The sequence below is a fragment of the Microcebus murinus genome, chromosome 1 (genome assembly GCF_040939455.1).
Source record: "Microcebus murinus isolate Inina chromosome 1, M.murinus_Inina_mat1.0, whole genome shotgun sequence".
In the NCBI taxonomy this organism is placed as follows: domain Eukaryota; kingdom Metazoa; phylum Chordata; class Mammalia; order Primates; family Cheirogaleidae; genus Microcebus; species Microcebus murinus.
The window spans coordinates 75,580,100-75,602,902 of NC_134104.1; the positions used below are offsets into that span (position 1 = coordinate 75,580,100).

The 22,803-nt window shown below is 43.5% G+C and overlaps 1 protein-coding gene across 7 annotated transcripts in view; it reads right to left on the reverse strand.

The window, feature by feature from the left end:
- LPP (LIM domain containing preferred translocation partner in lipoma) overlaps positions 1–22,803 on the reverse strand; it is a 669,323-nt gene that overhangs the window by 602,479 nt on the left and 44,041 nt on the right. For 5 of the 7 annotated variants that reach the window (XM_076003032.1, XM_020286688.2, XM_020286687.2 and 2 more), the window contains exons 2-3: positions 20,499–20,619; positions 3,795–3,917 (exon numbers count right to left, since the gene is read on the reverse strand). The gene's annotated coding sequence lies outside the window, so the exon portion shown is untranslated. Of the gene's footprint in view, positions 1–3,794; positions 3,918–16,127; positions 17,619–20,498; positions 20,620–22,803 lie in introns of those variants that run through there. The other 2 variants (XM_020286683.2, XM_076003023.1) reach the window with 2 other exon arrangements.

A 22,803-nucleotide genomic window follows, 5' to 3' on the forward strand; every position in this document is an offset into this window, starting at 1 on the left:
TGTGAGCTGCCCTGTGGAGAAGGTGGTGTGGCAAGACATGGAAGCCCTAAGTACAAGCATCTGCAGGGAACTGAATCCATCAACAATCATGTGAGTGAGCTTGGCGGTGAGTGGATCTTGCCCAGGTGAGCTTTCCGATGAGACTGCAGGTCCAGCAACACCTGGACTGCAATATCATGAGACACCCTGAGGCACCCATCTAAGCTGTTCCTGAATTTCTGACCTATAGAAACTGTGAAATAGTAAATGCTTCTTGTTTAAGCTAAATTTGTTACATAGTAATAGACAACTAATACAATGCCCAGACCTGGATTATTTTAATCTAGTCTGAGAGAGAGAGAGAGAGAGAGAGAGAGAGAGAGAGTAAGAGATAGATATCGAGATCTATCTCTACCTTTTACTTTCGTGGATAGCAAACATATCTCCTACAAGAAGTCCCTGGGTTACATGAATAGCCACAGAGTCTCCAGATTGAATAAGTCACTGCTCAAACCCAACAAGTCCTCTCGTAATTTTTGAAGCAAATGACATAAAAGCTGGCTAAGCAAACGGTCATACATGCCCAGAAACCACCTGACTAATTGCAGACAGCCATGACATCCACCTCTAACGGAAATGACCACCAATGCTTTGCTTCCGGCAGAGACTAATACCTGATACTTCTGAGGACCAAAGAGGAAATATTAAAACTGAAAGCCCTTGGTTACAGTCAACAATTGTACACGGGTATCAACAGAGGGAAATAATTTCCTTCCTGACTCCCACTGGGTCAGTAATGCCTGGAGCAGAAGGTGTGATTATCTAACCAAACAAAGCAAGAAGCCAAATGGGCTAGACTCTAGTTTCTATGGAGTGTCTCAAGCTTTGAGCTTCCTTGGTCTCCAAATTTACCTCCCTCCACCTCCTGTTGCCTCAGGCAAAAATGAATGTGAATAATAATAATAATATACAATTCTATTTTCACCTTAGCCACCATTGTTAAGCAAAGTTCCAGATCTAGCTGCTGTCCAAGACTGAAGACAAGTCAGTACCCATCCGGTCCTGGGGAGGACTGAGGTGCAGGCCTGGAGGAAGGGCGTACACTGAACATGTGCTATGCACCAGGCGCAGCGTGGGGCACTTGGCTTACTCTGCCTTTTTCTTCATACTCAGGATGAGTCTTTAAAGAAGAAAACAACTGTAATAGCCTATCATGTATATATAGACCACACTGTATAGTTTACAAAACAGGTTATCATTTAACAACACAGTTGCTCTAAACAAACAAGAGAGGTAGGCAGGGCAATTACTCCTGTTTCTAATTCTCAGATTAGGAAAATAAGAGTAGAAGGATGTTTTTGGGGGGTCACATATCTAATACTCGGCAGGACTTCTGGTACCCCATCCCGTCATACTGACTGCCTTTTTATGGACTCACAAACTTCTTAAGCCATACTGATGCCAAAAGTTTCTTTCTGTCCAGTCATTTGTTTCATTCTCATCTAACCATGTAGTGCAGCCTCATCTGTGCCAGAATTCCTATAACCCCCCAGCAGAGAGTCAGCCAACACCTGACAGAACACCCCCAGGCAAAGCAACACTCACCACCTTCAGATTTACTCTTTCTATCCATGAAAATGCATAATGCACCTGTTACGTGCCAGAGACCCCACAAGACTATGGAAACACACACAGGAACAAGAGAGGCTGCCCCTCCTCTGCTGGGTTTTATATTCTAGAAGGCCATGATCATGTGTTCCCCAGCACTCTGCCCTCTCCACCATCTCATTCCTGTAACAGTTCTTGGTGGGACATCATTTCTGGTCCTCACAGCAGCCCTGTGCAGAGAGTCTGGCTGGCTAACGTCCCTTTCAGAAGGTGAAATAAGAACTAAAGTCTGACACTCTAGAGGGGCTCTGACAGGGGGTAAGGAGGTTTGCAGAAGGCCTGTGGTTACCCATATAGCTTCTATTTCTCTCTCCCCTTCCTAACAGCACCCAGATATTCTTTTGAGGGGCCAGGTCTTCTTCACCGTGTAGCTGTCATGAGGTGAGATTGTGTCCAATTCAGTTCTAGGAGAGCTCTCGTTCATACACATTAGTATAATGCTATTCTCTTAGCCTCGGTGACTGGTTTAGAAATGTACAGTAACCCAAGCCCATGAGAATATGGCAAACAAGGCTGTGTTACTCCCAAATGGGAAGAAGGATGCCTGTCGTCTGGGTTGCAGTGGGCAGCCATCTCATGACCATGAGGCAAAACATCCTGAGGATAAAGCCAACACACAAAAGAGGGCAGAAGAGGAGCACTGCAGAGAAACAGAGCTGGAGGCCTGCTCACACTGGGCCTGAAGACCACCCTACGTCTGGACTTGCCAGTGTCCTGGTGTTGCCGGATCACCCACCCTCTTTGTTCTAGATACCATACTCCATTAAATGCAGGCTAAGGCTGCATCAGCATTTTAGAAGACAAAAGCCACTGCTGGCTCATAACAAGCTCTGAACAACAAAACCGTATGAGTGTCTTCCAGCTTGCTCCTCTTAAGGCAATCTCTCCCATTCTGTCGTGGCACACTTGATTTTTTTTAAACCTAAGCACAAAGCTTCATATTTATCGCAATTTAATTTTAAATGCTGAGAAAATTAAAAAGGTGGAGCAAGTAAAGAAATATTCCCATTTAATACTTAAACTATATGTTAGGGGGAAAATATTCCAGACCACGTTTGACATTTTAACAGAGTATAACGTTTCAGCATCAAATCACTGGTTTTCAGCCTTTTATGTTACACAGATCAAAAGGTGTGCAGAAAGTCACTTGTACTTTTAAGACACATTGATTGAGAAAAGACAGAGTAACAAAACACAACTATAAATTCAGTTACAGTGTTGAATGAAGTCAGTTTTTTTAAATCACAATGGCAACTGCCCTGTTTTGGAAAACTGCACTGCAGACAGGGCAAGGTGTATTACTTAGTATAAAGCCAATGCCTGGGTCACATATGCACTGGCTTCAGCACAGAGACCACCGTGCTAGGACTCTAAGTGGAATCCTTACCCAGAACTCCCAGCAACTCTCCTCAGATCTCACCACAGCCCCGGGTATCATTACACGCCACTGATCTTTTCACTACCCCATCTTTGAGAACATGACATTCTACTCTACCCGCTAATACAGAGGAACCCCAAACACAAGGGACAGCTTTCCTTACCTGGTCACCATTCTCCTTTCTGAGCACACAAGATTCACACTCAGATCCTAATGGACTTTTGGCAGGCCCTTTAACACAAAGGCTCGTACCCTTTGCCTCAGCAAATGTAGCCTCCCCTACCTCAAAGGGCTGTTGGGAAAATAAATGAGACCACAAAAGAAGAAGCACCTTGTACAGAGATAAACAAGAGACACTCAATAATATTGCATTCTTTCCTCACAAATGCCCATAACACTGGCATTTCCATTTTGGTCTTTCAATATCAAGAACATTTCCCACCATACCAAAGGAGAAAGAAGGAAGCAATACAGTCATTGGCAACCTGAAATCATTACTCCAGCTTTTTTTCCAATGTTTCTGCCTGCCACCTTCTAAGAGCTATGCCTGCCTTTGCTTTGCCACATGTTTTATTAGTATTAGTATAACTTGTCCATCACTGATAAAATCAACTCAAGGAAAAAGGAAGAACATTCTTCTCCAGTTCTTAAGCCATACTAGTTACGGGTACCCAGGCTTTAAATGGAAACCACTAATTTTTTTAAACTTATTATAACATGTACATTGATTTTAAAAGAGAAAAGTCTTCTTTCCTGTGATAGGACTCACCAACTAAGGAAAAAATGTCTTCCCTCTGATGATGCCCGGTGGAATAATGAAACAGCAGTGCACTGGCAATCAAGGTGACCAGATTCTATCTTCTGCTCTGTCGCTGAGCCTCAAATTTCCCACCTGTGGAAAATGGGAGAAGGCAGTTGCTTATGAATCTCTAGAGTCCTGTCAGCTTCAGAACTTCCCAGATTATAAAGTCTCTGACTGGGCCATATGGAGAATGACACCAGGCTTGAAATCCACAACCCTAGTGGCTTAACTCTATACCCCCAAAACTCCCAGGCAGTTGGTTCCTGGCACTTTCATTCCACTAATTTGTCTCAGAATAATAAGAAAAGAGAATTCTGGTGCCTCAGTTCTCCTGGGAAAATAGCTTCATCTTAATAATGGAGGTGAAAGAGATCAATCAATTAGATACATTGTAAGCAAGAAAAAAACATTAACAGATAAATCTGAACACCAAATAAAAAGAGGAAAGGAATATGAGTTTTGAGACAAATTTCTAACTATGGGGTCTAATGTCCCTTTTGAACTTTAGTTTCCCTTCCTGAAAAATGAGAGCCAGTGGGCGGCAGAGAGGTGGACAATTTTGACACTCTCTGGAAAGTCCTCATGACAGGTTTTATTTCATTAAGAACTATTACTTTTCTGCTAAGGATTACACAATATATATTTTAACAGGCAAGTATTCCAGGGCAGTGGGCTGTTATAAAACTTGTCCTTTGTGTGTGCAGGAGAAATCCACTTACCAGAGAAACTACCACACCCATTTTCATTGTTGTCATTTTAAATATTTAACCAATCCTACAATTGTTTTGTGTGTAATATCTCACTCAGTCTTCAAATACCTGATAAGCTCAAAGTTGAAAGGGAGCTTTAAAATGACCTACTTCAACTCTTCCAACTGACAGGAGGAGAACCCAGGCGTGGGAGAGGATGGGGAGATGGCCAGCCCAGGAGCCCAATGGTAGTGGCAGGCAGTCCAAGGGCTGCTCCACTAGATGCAGTTACTACCCATCTTGACATAGGACACCAAGACCCCTGGGAAGAGGGACTTGCCATTGGTCACACAACCTGTTACACCCAGAGCAAAACCAGGACTGACACACCCAGGCCTCTGAACAACTGCCTCAAAGCTCACTCAGTACACCCCAACAGCAGAAAGAAATGAAGTAGGGAATATGGAGCAAAATCAAGATAAGCTCAGGAAAGCAATACAATTCCTCAGAGCTAGTGGTGTTCAAGGACCTCAGAATTCTCAAAAAACATTTCTACTGAAATGAGAGAGGCATAATTTCAAACTTGCTGAGAAATCGATTGTCATGAGGCCAATATCACATTGTGGACAGTTCAATTCCATGGAAATCAAAAAGAGAGCCCTCACCCCCAGCCCCATGAAAGCAAAGCTTCTTGCAGAGAAAGAGAGAGATAAATCAGAAGAGTTTCCACAACAGCAGCAAAGAGCATCTGACTTCCCAGATTTCTAAACTTCACTGGAAGGAAAAGCTCTCCACCCTTGGCCCTGGGGGGAACTATCACTCACAGACTCTCCAGCTTCTCTCCATGCACAAATCAAAGTGGTCTCCCTTTTTCATAGTCAACTTCTCTTTTAATAATTTTTTTCTTCTTTTCCATAAAGAGAACATGCAGCTTTGCTAAAGAACCGCTGAGAAATGATTGAAGTTCCCATGCAAACAAACCATTAGCAAAGTTCAAATGCAATTTAAATTACCAGTTGTTAAAGTGCTCCTCAATTTCGTGGTAAGTTTCCAAGGAGAATTACATGCTATATACTATTTAATTGGTTGTTTTCTATTTTTTAACATCCATTTATCCCCCCCACACCCTTATATTTCAGAAGTGTCTATAAAAGCTTCCCTTTAAAAAATTATACATTGTTGAATAGATTAAATCTAAAGATTGAAAAGTATCAGAGAAACAGCTGCAGGATTATGCAGCTCAGCAGAAATTGATGGTTTTGACACCACAAAACATGCAGAATTTTAAAATCTTAGGAATCACCTAGCAGTGCCTCATTCTTTAAAGATAAAGATACAAAGGCCCCCAAAGGGAAAAGTAAGGTTGGCCTGGTCAGTGAGAGATTCAAGATGAAAATCATAGCTCCAAACTCCCAGCTCCGTGACACCTCTTCCACATGGTCACCCACAAATGGCAGAGGAAGATGGTAGGAATAGTTGAAGAATTTAATTTTCCACCTGTATGTTTTAAAAGAGAATATAAAGCCCTCTTCAAGTGTACTCCTGACCTCAAACGCAGATATGGGCAATGGCAAATATCTCTCCAAAAGACAAAAAAAGAAGTCTGATGAATGAATAGTCACAGAAAGGAGCCCAATCTTTAGACATGTTATGAGCAGACTTTTGGTAGGAAATGTCAAGACACTCATCTAGATTCATTAAACAAGTTACAGGATATCAAGACTGCAGATTTCCACTGCTGTATCTAGCCCTGAATTAGTGGCTGCCCCTGGAGTTGGGGAATAGAAAAATCAACAATGTGAAAGCAGGTCTTGTCACATCTGTAAATGGAAGGGATTTCTAGGGGCCATCAGGAATGCAGTGTGAAGGTCAAGCCTTTGATATTGGACTTTCATTTTAACCTTTCTAAGCTCAAGATTGCCTGTCTGCAAAACAGGGCTAATACTCCCTACTTTATCAGGGTGTATGGGATCATTACCTGGGATTCCATATTCAGTGTGTACAGCACAAAGCCTGCATATAATATACATTAATTCATGTTCACCCTCTTCCAAGATTTCTAGTTCTCAAAGCCTGCGGTTCTGTGATTCTAATTCATTTGGACTAAAACTGAGTCTTTATAAGTCATGTATGTTTCCTAAATCTGTTAGGAACTGTACATCCCCTGCCTATAAATTCATTTATTTTATCTCTTAAAAAATAAAACAAAACACGTTCATGAAAACTTATACAACTAAGTATTTTCCTTCAAAAGCAAACTTCTTAGAACTGATATTTAAAAATAGCCTCCAAATCCAGTTTCTGAAACATACACACTAATAAAATTTCAATTTCATGTCCAAAACCTTATTTGAACTTTCCATCCACCCTATGAGAAAAATTTCCCAATTGTACACTGAAGAAACTGAGAAACAGGGAGGCTAGGAACCTGCCCAATGTTTTGTGGCTGGTAAATAGTAAAGCCAGGATTTGAATGCAGGTTTTCAAAATCAAGCTCTATAATATGAGCTTTAGTAATTTGTAGTTACAACTATAACATGGACAGCTATTCTGCTAGGGCCAGAAATATACCTTTAAAACTCCCCTATTTTCACATTTCAGGGAGCTCTGAGATAAACAATGCCTATATTTTCAAACTAAAGAAAAAAACAAAAACAAAACAACAATATTCATATTAGAAGCACATAAATCCTTCCTGAATTCATGCTTGCTGTTATGTTCTTAAGTGAAATATAAAGCTCAGAGTCCTGACACTAAGCAAACATCTACTGGTATGTGGAAAACAGCCCTGAGAAGGGTTAGCAATGAGCTGTTATCAGGCCAATTCAAAAACAGAATTCAAATGGCTGGGTTTATGATCTAAAAAATCATGGAAACCCTAGCATGGGCTTCTGAAGCTTCTCTGCACCAAATGATAGTTGACACAATGTCACATGTTCTGCATTCAGAAACGGAGGTTTACTAGCACCTCCTGTCCTTGCTAAGGCAGTGTGTGGACCTAGCAGGTGTAGGTGCTGAGTTGGACATGCCTAGAGCTCTCAAAGAGCCCACAGCCTCACTGGGTACATGCTGGAACACACACAATAGAATGAAAAGCGTGCAAAAGCACAAGTATATGCAATGTCCTTCTGAGAATATGGAAGTTCTCTACAGATGTGACTTCTAAACTAAGCCTGAACACCCAAGAGGATTTCCATGTATGAGGAGGAGGAAAATAGCCCCAGGGAACATGATGTGCAAAGGCCTTGAGGAGGATGAGTTCAGGGTGTTCTCAGGGAAAGTGACTAATCTGGTGAAGCCAGGGACAGAAGACGTGGAGGGATGCGGTGGGACATGAGGCTGGAAAAGAATGTTGCAACTAGAACATGGAGGACTTTATGTTCCAGGCTAAATCACTTCGATCCTGAAACTCATAAGTACTATATTTTGGGAAATAGCAAAAAAGAAAGTTCAGTGGCAGAGCCAGGCCATCCCCTTAAGATATAAAATCTCCTTGGGTGGTCAGCTTCCAAGCATAGCAAAGGTAGGAGGGTCTAAAGGAGAGCTCCTGGTGAAGGCCCCACCCACAGGGAAGTCAGAGGGGAAAGTAGCTCTCAGAGTTGCCCCCAACCCATACCCTCAGTGACCCTTTCCTCTAAGTCTGAAACCCTTACCCGCAGAACAGATCATGGAAGACCTAGGAAAGAAAGCAAGTCTCATGTTCCAAGCAGGATTACCACTCTGCCTTCAGGGAAATGCCAGCACCACCCAAATCCTTGACTCAGAAGACGATGGGATTGAGACACACTCTCTTCTGTCTCTTAAGAAGCAGGAGCCAGAGGTCTATCTAGCTCAGACTGCATGTGCCTAACGCTCGACTCTACAGAGATCACAGGGCTCAGGGCCAGGCCTGGCACCTTGTGGCTGGGGCATCTTATTAATAATGAGCCTGCACTGATGTCACCAGTCAAGTTGTATGGAATCCTCCTTTCCCGTAAAGGAGGCTTTTTAGCAGTTTCCATATGCCCAAGGCCTTAGGAAGGTGCGATGCACTCCTTGCCTTTAAAGAGCTCCCCAACTAGAAGGAGAAATAAGGTACAAGGTAGGAAAGGGCACCACAAAAGAAGCACAGCTAACAATGCAAATTTTTATAACATACTATGACATAGGATGATGTCATAAAAATTTATAATGACAATAGGAGAAAAGAAAATTGTTGACAATTCCAAATTTAGACTACTTCACCGGGAGGGTTGGACAGTTTTTGTACTATTCCTGTCAACATAATGGCTTTCAGGGGAAGCAGGTATTCTATCATTTATACCTATTTGACAGAAGAGGAAACTCAGGTTCAAGACGGTTAGCTGACAGCCAGGAAAGGTGACAGCCAGGACTCAAATTCAGATCCCACTCTCATAAGCATAGTACATTTGCACTCTATTGCTTCATAGCTAACTGTGGTGTGAGTTAGCAGAACAGAGAGATCACTTCTAGTATGGGAAAGTGGATAGTTGGGAGCAGATGTGATCAAGAATTACTTCCTTCAGAAGGTGGTGTCTGTGCAGAAGAGCAGGAGTTCTATGGGTGAAAATGGGAGAGGTCATCTCAGGCAAAAGGAACAGCATGAGCTAAGGCATGAAGGTGAGAAAATGCAGGGTATGTCTGGAGATTGACAGGGGATGTGGCTGATTTAAGGAGTGAGCCAGGACATCGAGGAAGTCCACGGTGGACCCAAATGGTATCTGGTTATGATAGGCCCTAGATACTAGGGGCAAGAGTTTTTGCTTAATGTCATTAAATGCTAGAAAAAATAATCAATGTTTCACAGCAGAGCTGGGGCATAGTTTTAGCTTTACGTGAGATTCTGAGCTCAGTGGGAGGGCTATGCCTTTCAGGACCTGGGCCAATTCAGGAATAATAGCCCCTTGGGTCCTTTCAGGTCAATGTACAGAGGGGACACTGTTCTCTGGCTATGGCTTTGGGGGTAAGAAAGTCTACACCTACTTTGTAGATCTTGACCTCCTTGGGAAAAGTTTCCATGGCTCATTAAATTCTAGGCCCCCGCTGGAGTATGAGTACTTTCTTTTTTTTTTTTTTTTATTTCGGCATATTATGGGGGTACAGATTTTAAGGTTTCAATAAATGCCCATTTCCCCTCCTCCCCCCAAAAGTCTGAGTCTCCATCATGACCATCCCCCAGATGGTGCACATCTCACTCATTATGTATGTATATACCCGTCCCCCTCCCCCCTCCCACCTGCCCAATACCCTATTACTGTAGTACCTATGTGTCCACTTAGGTGCTGCTCAGTTAATACCAGTTTGCTGGAGAACATATCTGGTGCTTGTTTTTCCATTCTTGGGATACTTCACTTAGTAGTATGGGTTCCAGCTCTAACCAGGGAAATATAAGATGTGCTATATCACCATTGTTTCTTAGAGCTGAATAGTTGGAGTATGAGTACTTTCAACTGGCAAACGCAGCATGGAGAAGGGGACAGGAGTCCTAAAATCAAAGGAACTGCACTTGACTCTTGGAGACTGTATTAACTATGAAATCTTGAGAAAGTCACTTCCTTTTAGCAAGGGTACAGTTTTCTCATTTGTAAAATGGAACCATATACTTACATACCTAAGTTCTTGTAAGAACAATTAATTTGTGAGATTAAACATGAGGACATGTGTTTGTACATGCAGGCTAACATGTCTAGAATAGGTGTGCCCCCTGAAAGCCACCATGTTGACAAAAAGTAGTATAAAAACTACCCAATCCTCCTGGTGAGGTGGTCTAAATCTGGAGTTGTCAACAATTTTCTTTTCCTCTGTTGAAAATTGAGCTGTATTCCCCAGGCAAGTCATTACATCTTTTTGTGCCAAATTGTTTTCATCTTTTAAATGACCCAGTAATCCCACTTTGGGCAATATACATAAGGGAATAATCCAAAAGAAAAAAAGAAGGCAATTTGTTCGGAGATGTTATTCATAGTGCTATTTCTAGCTCTTTATATATCCCCCTATTATAGCACTTATCTCACTGTGCTGTAATTATCCACTCCCCTTCCATACGCCTCCAAATTATCTTTGAATCAATCCCCAGCACCTAGCACAATGCCTGGCATACAGTAAGAACTCAATAAATGTTTGTTGACTAAATGAATGGGTAATATAAAAGAAATTTTAAAAGAAACTCGAATGAGCCATAACAAAACACTGTTTTTAAGAGATGACGTTAAATTGATTTTTTAAAAAAACTGATAACTATATACTGCAAACTCTTTGAGGAGGAGAATGTGAAGAAGCCTCAGGAATGAGTTTTAGATAATTTAGTTTATGATTTCTGAGCGTCTCTGGGCCTAGGCTGATTGGATCATAAGATTGCCAGGAAATACTCAGAAGGATGAGGTCACATGTGAGGCTGCTCTGGCCTGGTGGCTAGAGCACAGGGCTTGGGAAGGAATTCTGATTCTCAACCTCTTTCAGACACTACCTTGCTGCCGGACGTTGACTACATCACCTAACTTCTCTGAGCCCAGTTTCTCCACTGGAAAACAGGGAATTTGCAGGAAAGCCCAGCCTGTAAAGAGGAATTATAGAGAGCCAGCAAAGGCTAGCAAGCGTGAATTCAAATGTAAATGAGAAAGGAGAGGTAGGTACCCCTGGATCACAGTCCTCCAGCCACTGAGGGGCCCTCCCACTGGGCCTTCCAGAACCATCTTACAAGAGGGTTGAAGGCTCCTCACCAGGGAGTTCACAGGAGGCAGAAATCTCTGCAAGAACAGACAACACATCGAGAAAAAACAGTATGTTAAATACAGCCCATAAAGTCAACATCACTCTGAATGTTCCTTATTCTTGGTGGGAAAGAATGTTTTATAAAAATACCCAGGGAGAGCAAAGGAAGCTGCACATTCTGCGGGGCTTATTTCGGGGTGTTCCAACAGCTCTCAGCCAGGAAGTCAGAGACAGGAAGCTACAGTCCTCTGCTCATTGGCCAGAGGCTCAAGGTTAGAAGCCAAATGGGAGGTGGGGGGAGTATAGTCCCTGGTCCTGGAATTCCAGTTGCTTATCTGTGTGACCCTCCACTGCCCATATTTTCACCTTCCTCTATGTCTCCCAGATTCCTGCACATTTAGCTTGGCATTCCTCTAAAGGAAATCACACCTGATATCCTAGAGACAATCACTTCAATACGTGTCCTGAACCTGCCTGTTTCTCTGCTGCTCCACTTCCACCTCCCTAGTCAAAAGTTCCCACCACCTCTCACCTGGATTATGGCAAAAGTCACTTCCTAACCTTCCTGCTTCTACTCTCGCCTCTGCTTTACAATTCAGCTCCGCCCGCCACAGCCAGAATGCTGCTTCTGAAACACATCCCGGGACTCAGGTCTAAGCAGCTCAGGTCTCTCGCTCACTGACACCTCCTAGCCCCTGACCTGAGCAGAATCGGGTCAGAAAATCACATCTCCAGCTTCTCCCTACTATTCCACAGTCCTAATAATACCTAAAATACTAGCTATCATGCCATTTGTTTATACATTCCGCCTTGTTCCAGAAAGGATTTAAAGTATCTGACAAAAGACGCAAATAGTACACGATTTTTTTTAAATAAGAAAATGATGCGGGGGGGTGGGGGGATGAGAAAATAAGCTAAAGAAAATGGGAAAGCCAAAAGCCCCTGTTGGCCCTCTCTCCCGCCTCTCCCCGTGTAGCCCAGGACCTGCCAGCACAGCAGCCTCTTTCTGTTTCTCAAGCACAAACTCCTTCCCATGCCATAGCCTTTCTTTGCATGGACGTCTCCACTGCCTTCAACACTCTTCCCCTGACTTTCACACGACTGCCTCCCTGTCACTCAGTTCAGATCTCGACCTTACACATCACACCTCCCAGAGCTCTTCCTCCACTCACTCACAGTCAGAGTGCACTTTGCTTACCTTTAATTCCTATTTACCTGTTGATTTCTTACCTGCCTCCTCCACTCCCCCATACTAGAGTGAAGCTCCCACAGATCACTGTTCCCTGTGTCTTATTCTTTGCTCTAAATGGAGTGTACTGGGATAGCGCCCAGAACAGTGCATGGCACCTAAGTGGGAACTCAATAAAGATTTACTAAAATTAAATGAGTAAATGCCACAGATGGAAGAAACCTGACAGATTCTCTAAAGGGAAAGCAGCCCAGCACCGTGGCTAATATCCTGGGCTTCGGTGTCAAACAAATATGAATCGGTAAAGCGTGCACTCGAGAGTTGTGCAGGTTTGGGCAAGCTTCCTCACTTCTTTAGGTCTTACTTTTCTCAAAGATAAAATGGGGATAATAGCACCAGCCTTATGAGAGTGTTGGGAAAATTAGAGATAAACCATGTAGCGTGCTCAGTGTGTGGCTCAGAACAGACGAATGTCGGCTGTTGGCAACAGGACCCTCCTCCTCCAGTTAAGAAAGAGACAGGCAGAAAGGGGCAGGGCATTGCCCCAGTGAAACGCTAAGTCAGGAGCAGAGTCAGGTCAGAAAATCACATCTCCAGCTTCTGCCCACGATTCCACAGACCTAATAATACCTAAAATACTAGATATCATACCATTTATTTATACATTTCGCCTTGTTCCAGAAAGGATCTGAAGTATCTGACAAAAGACGCAAATAGTACACAATTTTTTTTTTAAATAAGAAAATGAACGGGGGGAGGAGATGAGAAAATAAGCTAAAGAAAATGGGAAAGGGATATAAAAAATAAGACCCACGAGTCTCAGACCATTTGCTAGAGGTGGCTTCAAATTTGGCTCTGAGCTTCCCGGTGGCCAATACAAAACAAAGGAACATATCTGTGTGCAGCCCTTTGGAATATTTGGTTTACTGAAATGTCACAGCTGTATGTGAGGAGGTGTCACTGGCAGTTGTGAATCACCCTGCTCTGTCACACTCTTGCCAACCAGAATCCAATATTTGCTTCCTTTTTATCACATGCACTCTGATATCGACCACTTGGGTTCAAACCAGTCTGCTACTGATAGCATGGCTCTGGGCACCTTATTTAACCCCTTGAAGCCTCACGTTATTCTTCTTCTATGAAATAAAGGTAAAAAATAGTACCTAAGTGGATAAACAAAATGTGATATATCCATTACAATGGAATATTATTCAGCCTTAAAAAGGAGAAATTCTAACATATGCTGTAACATGGATGAACCTCGAGGGCATTATGCTTAGTGAAATAAAAGCAAGTCACAAAAAGACATATATCGTATGGTTCCACTTAGATGAGGCATCTAGTGTGGTCATATTCATAGAGACAAAAAGTAGAATGGTGGTTGCCAGGGACTGGGGGAGGGAAGAATGAGGAGTTGTTGGTTCTGGGTATAGCGTTTCAGTTTTAGAAGATGAAAAGAGTTCTGGAGGCCAGGCGTAGTGGCTCATGCCTGTAATCCTAGCACTCTGGGAGGCCGAGGAGGGCAGATCGCTCAAGGTCAGGAGTTCGAAACCAGCTTGAGCAAGGGTGAGACGCAGTCTCTACTATAACTAGAAAGAGATTAATTGGCCAACTAATATATACAGAAAAAAAAAATTAGCCGGGCATGGTGGCGCATGCCTGTAGTCCCAGCTACTCGGGAGGCTGAGGCAGTAGTATTGCTTGAGCCCAGGAGTCTGAGGTTGCTGTGAGCTAGGCTGATATCACGGCACTCACTCTAGCCTGGGCAACAAAGTGAGACTCTGTCTCAAAAAAAAAAAAAGTTCTGGAGATTCATTATATAACAATGTGAATGTACTTAATACTACTGAACTATACACTTAAAAATGGTTAAGATGGTAAACTTTATGTTATATGTATTTCACCATAATTTAAAAGAATATAAAAAAAATAGTACCTACTCACAGGCAGCTGTAGCAGTGACTTAGCAATTTAGGTAAACTATTTATCCCAGAGTCTGGTACTCAGTAAGCTACCAAGTCAGGTTTGTTGTCCTTATTAACAGTATTAGTACAGTGGTGTTATCAATTGTAACCTCTTGGTACTCCCGTCCCTCATCACCACAGGAAAAACTCCCAGGCTTTCATTCTTCAAGGCACGCTCCTCCCATCCCACGAGCTGGGAGGGCCCAGTCGCTGCCCAGCCACAGGTGGTCAGAGAGGGAGACGTTTGTGTGCAGTTTCCTGGGAGTCCTGCGCAAGTGCCTTCTTCCTAGTTACTTCAGAGCTGCCTCCCTCTCCTTTCAACACCGGCCAGAATAAACGGAGGTCTCAGATCACTTCTTCTGCTCTGTGGCATCTGCCACCTAATGCCACTGGCATCAAAGTACTTCCCCAAAACATAGCTCTTCCCTATGCCAGAGAAGGGGGTCCTCAAGTTGATTGGAAACTGAGCAGAATACAAAAAGTTACTTATCACAGCTGTGTAACATCTGGGGTGACATAATAGGGTGGTGACCTCTGGGTCTCTATTCTGCCTTGATCACATCAGAACAAACTAAAAACGTGTGTGTGTGTGTGTGTGTGTGTGTGTGTGTGTGTGTGTGTGTGTGTGTGTGTTTAAAATCTGGTCAGAATCAGGGCTCACCGGTGAATGGGAATACTATTCCAGGCTTAGACAGATAGAAAGCCCTACTCAATTTCTCTCAAGGTCCATTCAATCATTTTCACTTCCACAGATGAAATGGAAATAAAGGTCTATACTATTCAGTTATACCTTTTGGACAAGCTATCCATCCCCTTTCAGGAAGGAAAAAGATATAGGCAGCAATGCAGCGCAGAAGGTTGCATTCAAATAGCACTTCCATGACCAAAAGAAGGAAAAGGTAAAAAGAAAAAAAATCCAGGCATCTGAGCCTATTTAACATGATGGAAAGAAGTCTGAACTGGGAGAAGTAGGTTCTAGTCCTCAATTTCCCACTGACTAGATCAGTAAATGTAGGCAGCTCTAGCATCTCCCAATTTCCTCATTTGCAACAGAGGAGGCAGCTTAAGTCTCGTGGGAGGAGAATGAACTGAGAGAGATCTGGGTTCCAATCCTACCTAATCAGCCATGTGTCTTCAGGGCAAATGAGCTACACTCCCTGGGTCTCCGCTGCCCATTATATGCTGTGCAATGAGACCAATACACAGAATAATCTCTGAGACTCTTTCCAACTCTGACAATCCATCAAATCTACACAACATCCTGCACATAAGGTAAGGTATTTATTCCAGACTGTGGATGCCACACAAATGTTATACACCAACATTTTGCATATCCTTAAGTCCAACCATAACCGTTTTTCAAGCTAAAACCACCCCTCCTCAAATGTCCACAAACATCCCTTTTGGCTTGCTGCTTCAGCCCTAGCAATCACATAGATGACAACACTCCCAAATTATCTTTCTACCCAACTCAAGCTTGGCCTCATGTGGGAGGAAATATCCGTCTGATTTTTTTTTTTTTTTTTTTTTTTTTTTACAAACAAATAGAATTTTTCCTTAGGCAGACCTTGTCTCTCAATCTCACTGTAAGTTCTCCCCTGGGGAAGCAGCTGTCCACACCCACAAATTAAAGCTACCAGCACCCCCCACAACATGTCCCACCGCCTGCAAGCAAGCCGACCCACAGGCCATAAGCCCCAGTCTCTCAGCAGAAATGCCACTTGCCTGGCAGTGACAACGTACTCACTCGACGTCCGGCCCCACAGGCAGCTGGCCTTCCGCTGGCCGTGGCTCCCTGCCGCAGGCCCACGGTCCACCACAGGACACAGCAAGGAGGTGGTCCCGAAGCTCGAGGGGAACAGAACTGAAACACACTCTCCTCAGCTTCCAGAACAAGGGGCAGAGGAATGGAGAAGGAAGGGTGGGGGCGGGGGAGGGGGACGACTTTGTTTCTGGAAACAAGAATTCAAATCCTGCTTCTCCTAAACCCTGAGTCACCTCCTTCTCTTCCAATAGATCAGTGTGGTGGGTAAACATTTCCAAATATGGAGAAGCAGACTGGAGGATGTCAGAAAAATCACCCTTCTCTTCTCTGGCACTTGAAGAACATGCCCCACTTAAGACAGAATTCCTTACTCAGAGTAAATTATTAACCCCCAAAGAAGTGGCGTCTCAACCCTTCCTTACGCTGACTTGTTACTGGAAAAAGCCTCCCCAAACCAAACAAGGAAGCGACTGGTTTGAAAGGCTTTAAGTCCACCTCAGGAATGAGACTATCCAGAATGCAACTACATTTATGAAATCTATTAATTTGGGGGAGGAGGAGGGATTTGGGGGGAGATGCACCTGAGAAGGTTGGCAAGAATATATAGGTCACAGTTCCTATGCTGGCAGGTGAGTCCTAAAGCAACTCCTCCCCTCAGTCCCCGATCCCTGACTCTCCTGGACTGGGAGTCCTCCCGGGAACTTAGTTTTGTGTGTGTTCTTCATGGGGCAGACACCAGGCTTGAAGACTCAGAGTAAAACCAGGCTATCAGAAGAACATTGCTTTTGGGGGAAATGCAGGGATGAACTGCCCAGTTTAATTTGTGAAATTAATTCCAACCCTAAGGTTCTGTGATGGCTCAGTCGAACCAGTAAAGCCAATCAGGAATGACTCTGATCTGAAATGACTCCAGACTGAGTTAGAGGAGTAGAAAGAGAGATGAGACACTGGGGAAAGTGGAGGTATGAGGAGGTAGGGGTCTGCTCAGAGAAGGGAAGCCAGGTACCACACCTGGCTTCCCAGTGGTCCTATTGCCTGTGTGATGGTGTTCTACTGTTGGCTGTAAAGGCTTTCTGGAGGTCAGATGAGCCTTTTTTTTCAGAATCATCACCCATTGCCTGGCTTTCCAGCATGCACTAGGCTGTTTGTTCTCACCCCTAGGGAGCCTTCAAGCTACAACCTATACTGCTCAGGGGAAGGAGGAGCCCCACACCCCAAGCCCATGTCAGTCACTCAGTAGGATTTTAGACAAGTCAGTTTCCCTCCTGTAGATTACATTTTCTCATTCACAAATTGGGTGGATATCCAGAAATTGTTCAACGACATGCTCTAAAAGCTGCTTCCACTTGGTCTATCCAAATAATCATTACACATTTATTTTGCTTACCGATTTTATGTTTTAACAAGCATGCCACAAGCAAACATTCCTTATTTATTGCATGTTTAATAAATGAACACAAATATCAGTAACTACTAAAATAGATAAGGAAACAAGATCAGAGAGCCTTCCACCACATGCCAGAACCAGAACTCAGCACAGAGCTGTTGCCACTGCAGCCCTCCTAGGGGCTCAAAGTTAAGCCTAAGAGGGGAAAAGAATGGTTCTGATCTGTCAGAACACCCCTTCCGGCATCCCATCAAGAGTATTTCTGCAGAGGAGACATCCCATGGAAAAGAACTGCCTAGGGATGGCCTGGAAACTCTTAAAACCAAGGTGAGCCACAGGGGTGGATATGAAAACCAGAGTGAAAGACTTTAAATTTACCCTCCATCTTGCAAAAGACACTTGGAGATCAGTTTCCACATATACAATGGAACCCTGCACTTCCTCAATGTATATGTGCCTCTCTTCTTCCTAGCCACGAAGAACCACTGGCTCTGGGATCTCAAGATGAGAAAAGGCCCTAAAGGCCACGGAGCCCATCACCTGCCCCATTCGTGAATCTCCCCATGGTATTCCTGAGGTCTGCAGTGAGGCAGAGATCATCGTCTCCTGCAGCTGTTAATTCCACTTCGCACCCGAAAGTTCTTCCTTATATGGAACCCAAATCTGGCTCCCTGATTCTTCAACTCCCTTGTCCTCATCCTGTTTCTTAGGACCACGTGTCAACCTATGTCTGACTCATAGGTTTGAAATTTTCGTAGGTAAATATGTACAGCCATCCTCAGTATCCGTAGGAGATGGGTTCCAGGAACCCTCAAAGAAACTGAAATCCACAGATGCTCAAGTCCTTTATATAAAATCATGTAGTATTTGCATATAACCTACTTACATTCTTCTACATACTTTAAATTATCTCTAGATTATTTATAATACCTAATACAATGTAGATGCTATATAAATAGTTATTATACTGTATTGGGTTTTCCTGTTTTGGGGTTTTGGGTTTTTTTAGAGATGGGGTCTCGCTCTGTCACCCAGACTGGAATGCAGTGGCATGATCATAGCTCACTGCAGCCCCAAATTCCTGGACGCAATGGATCCTCTCACCCCAGTCTCCTGAGCAACTGGGATTACAGGTACAAGCCACCACATCTGACCAGTGTACTGTTTTTTATTTGTATTATTTTTTAATTGTTATGTTCATTATTTTTTTTATATTTTTGAGCTGTTGTTGGTTGAATCCACAGATGCAGAACTCATGGACATGGAGGGCTGACTGTATATAGAAACAAAGCTCTCTAAGATCTCAGCCCTCAATCACTCTGGCTGTTCTCCTGACCACATCACACTGTTAACTCCTAATGCATCAGTTGCCAACATGAAATCCATTCTTTTTGGTTTTTCCCGATGTGTTACTGCTAAGCAATCCATTCACCATATGTACTGCTGGCCTTGTGGAATCACAAGATACACCCTATTAAATACCAGGCAGATGGACTTCTTTAGCTTATTGAAGAACTAAAGACAGGCCTTCAAGGCCAGCTCTCCACCCACCTCTGCCCCTCTGCCCAGACCACATTCCTCCCCTTTGGTGAGGAAGCTCAGGGATGCAGATCCCGTCCCCAGGTCCCCACTCCTGCTCTCCAGCCCTGTGAGACCTAAAACTGTCTCCAGAATGCAAGGCTGTTCCAAGGAACCCTGAGAGAGAGCTCTGTAGGAAAGGAGGGTCTTGTCAACACAATCCTCAGAATAACAAAGCAGCTGGCAAGCAGGGCAGCAGGGTCAATTTGCTAATCACAAGGCTGGGAGCTTGTGATCCCTGACAACTCCAGCACCATTCTGGACCACAGCTTCTTTTTAAAAAGAGAGAAAAAAATGTTATTTTCTTTCACAGTTCTGATGCACTGTTTGAATTCAAGGTCCATGTAGTAGGAACAATAATACCTGCCATTAGTAGTGTGCTTTACCCTTTACTAAACGCTTTCCCAGACAGTCTCCTTTAGTCCCTCTGACAGCTCCTTCTGGAGGCAGCATTATACCCAATTTAGTGATAGGAAAACTGAGGCTCAGAGAGCTTGAGTATATTTCAAGGTCACACCACCAGTAAGTAGTAAAAGGAACACTGGTTTAGGATTTAGACTACTTGAGATTCCAGTTCCAATTCTGTTCCATACTGTTTGACCTCTGGCTAACTGTTTAACTTTTCTAAACCTCCATTTCTACACCTGTAAATTAGAGATTAAAATAACCACTCTGCCTACCTCTCAGAGCAGTTATAAGGATCATATGAAATAATGAGAGTGAAAGCCCTCTGGAAAAGGGAAGGCATTATAAAAGTGTAAGGGATTACTGTGTGATTACTTGTAAATGACTATGCATTCCATTACAAATACAGAAAGCGGTGAGGTCATTCGCAAAACAAAGAAACATTAAGGCCCTGGGAATTAAAGGAAAATGATTCGATGTTCTACAGGGTTATGTCTATATGCCGCTCACCCTTGCAGTTCAAAGCCCAGCAGCAGCTGTCAGATTTTCAAACTCCAAGTCACATATGTCTACAGGATGGCTCAAGACAAAAATCTCCCTTTTCAGCTAAAAGCAAATGCTGGGCCAAAAGGAGGTAACAGAAATGGATGTTTGAGAGACCCCCTGAGATTCTCAGTTCCGGAAACATGGCCTGCGATGTTTTCCTTGGAGAAGTTGTTAGAAACACAGGCTCCAGTCTCTCTGAAATAAGCCCGTGGGGAAATAAACATACAGTAAGGAGCTATTTACCAAAGAGCACTGAGGAAGCTCCCAAGCATGAATTAATCAAGGGCATAAGATATTTCCAGTTGCAGATACCGAAAAGATAGTAATCTCCAACCCATTAAATGTCCCAGCCCAGCCCACAGAAGCTCCACCTGCCATTCTGGCAGCTCTGGCAGTGGCCAGCAGGCTGGGCCAGCAGATGAAGCTCACTCACTTACCACAGGTCTTGCTGGAGATCACCTGGGGGCCTCAGGGGACCCACAGGGCCCTGGGAGTAAGCTGGTCTGTCTTCCTTCAGGCCTCTCCCAACATGTAGATTGTCAGGATTCTCTTCAATTCCTGCAAAGAGACAAGACATTGCTGCCACTTATGGAGGTGCCAGATCTTTCCCAGAAATCCGTTGCCAAAGCTAATGAGCACGCAGCTCATGTTGATTATTTTCTGGTTGGCACTTCATCGTGTGCTTTGAGAAAGTCACTAGGTTAATGTATTGCATGGATGTGTGAACACCCACCATGTGTGTGTGCTTCAATCTCCAGGGATGCTGCAGCAAAGGGCTGTGAGATGCAGACAACTGCAAGGAGCCCACAAGCCTCATGCAAGAAAGAGGATGACCACAATGAAGGACAGGACATGGTAAACTCCATGAGTTCCATGGACCCCTCCCAGTGCATGGGTTGGACTTTGGGGCTAGGTATTAAAAGTGGGGCAGGTGGTGCAGGTGACGGAGCAAAGGGCATTTTAAGCAAAAAGAATGTGAACCCTGGCGAAGAGAAGATAAGTCCAGGAAGCAGCAAGTTCGAGTTAAGCTTAGTTAGAGAAGGTGTAGGCCACTAGTGCAAGAGGTAGGCAAATGGGTGGAAATAAACAGTGGTAACTCAGAAAGGCAGACTGAAGATAAACTGTTGGCAGATAAGGTGATTAGATTCTATTTCTAAAGGCAGGGTTTTTTTGTTTTGTTTTGTTGTTTTCTGAGAATCAAAGCTCCGATTACACCATTGATGAGGTTAAGAAAATAGGCTCTTTGGCTCCTCACTGCCAAATAACAACAATAACAACTATAATTTAATGAGTGTTTACTCTGTGCTAGGTATTATACTAAGCACATTACCTGCATTACCTCATTTAATCCCAGCAACAGCTCTATGAGCTAGGCAGTCTCACTCCCATATTACAAATGAGGAAATGAACACTTAAAGAAAAAGTAAGATGTGAGAGGCCTGGATTAACTAATTCACAGTGCAAACTCAACCCCTTGCAATTCTAGACTGTCCTCCCCAATTCTGGCTCTCTTTCCCCTTGCCCAGATTTTCTCAATCTCATTTCTATAAAATGAAATCCTCCTCACATAACTAGCAGACATGACAATCATATATAATAAACATAACTATCTGCAAAAATAGTCGACAAAAATTCCTTATTTGTTTCTGTCTCTCTTTCAGGCCATCGGGATCAAGAACCTTGCCTTTGTTCTCAGCCTGTGCACATGGTGGATACTCAATACTTACAGGTATTTAGCTAGACAGTGTCTTGGAAGGTTGGGGCTGGGAGGTAACACAATACTGGCTGTAATTTCAACTCTTTTCTGCAGAGAAATCAAACCCATAACAACAAGGTTCCCAGGGGCCAAAGGGGAAACAGACAGGTTGAAAAATGTAGGTCAAGGACCTTGTGTAGGGGGCATCCTAAAGGTCCTGTAGCTACTCAGAGGCCGCATGGCCCTGAACCTCCAACCAGTGCTCCGAAAACCTCAGAGGGAGCTGGACAGATTAAATATTTCCTTGAAAAAGGAAAAAAAGCCATGTCCCACCATGATGGGAATTTGGGTTAAAGAAGGTACTTCTAACAAAGTGCCCCAGAGTTAAGGGACCTCTGGGCTGGGAGGTTGGGAGGTCTGAGACCCCTCACACCTTGTAACTTATGGTAGGCTTGGTCTCTCAGTGAGAGTAAAAGGGATTACCACAGTGCTTTTAAAACTTTTTCTTTCTTAGCAGCAGAACTTTTCCTTCAAATGAATGTTTTGAAGATGTTTAGCTTGTTCCTTCCCCCACTTTTCACCTTCTTAGACACCCCAACCGCAAGGCCGCTCCTAGAGTCTCCCAGGCTTGGGAGAACACAGCTTAAAAACCACCAGTCTCCTGAGCTCTTCACAGTACCTTCTATCTCTGATTCCAGTAACATCCAAGGTCTGAGATGCACCTTCTTAGCAAGCAGCTTTGTATTCTTACCCATGAGAGAGGCAATATATGGTATAGGTGTAGAAGAAGAAAGCGGTCTCAAGTTAGAAAACTTGGATTACAATCTATTCAGGACCTATCTTCTCTCAAGGAAGTTATTTAATCTCTCTAAACCTCAGTTTTCTCATCTGTAAAATGGAAAATAATATTGTTTATCTACCTTCTAAGGCTTTTATGAAAATTAACTAATTTAATAAACTAGTAAGCAGAATGCCACAGTAAGTGCTGAATTCTGATCACCCCATCCATAAATTTACCCAAGTCCACAACTGGAAAAGCAGGTAGC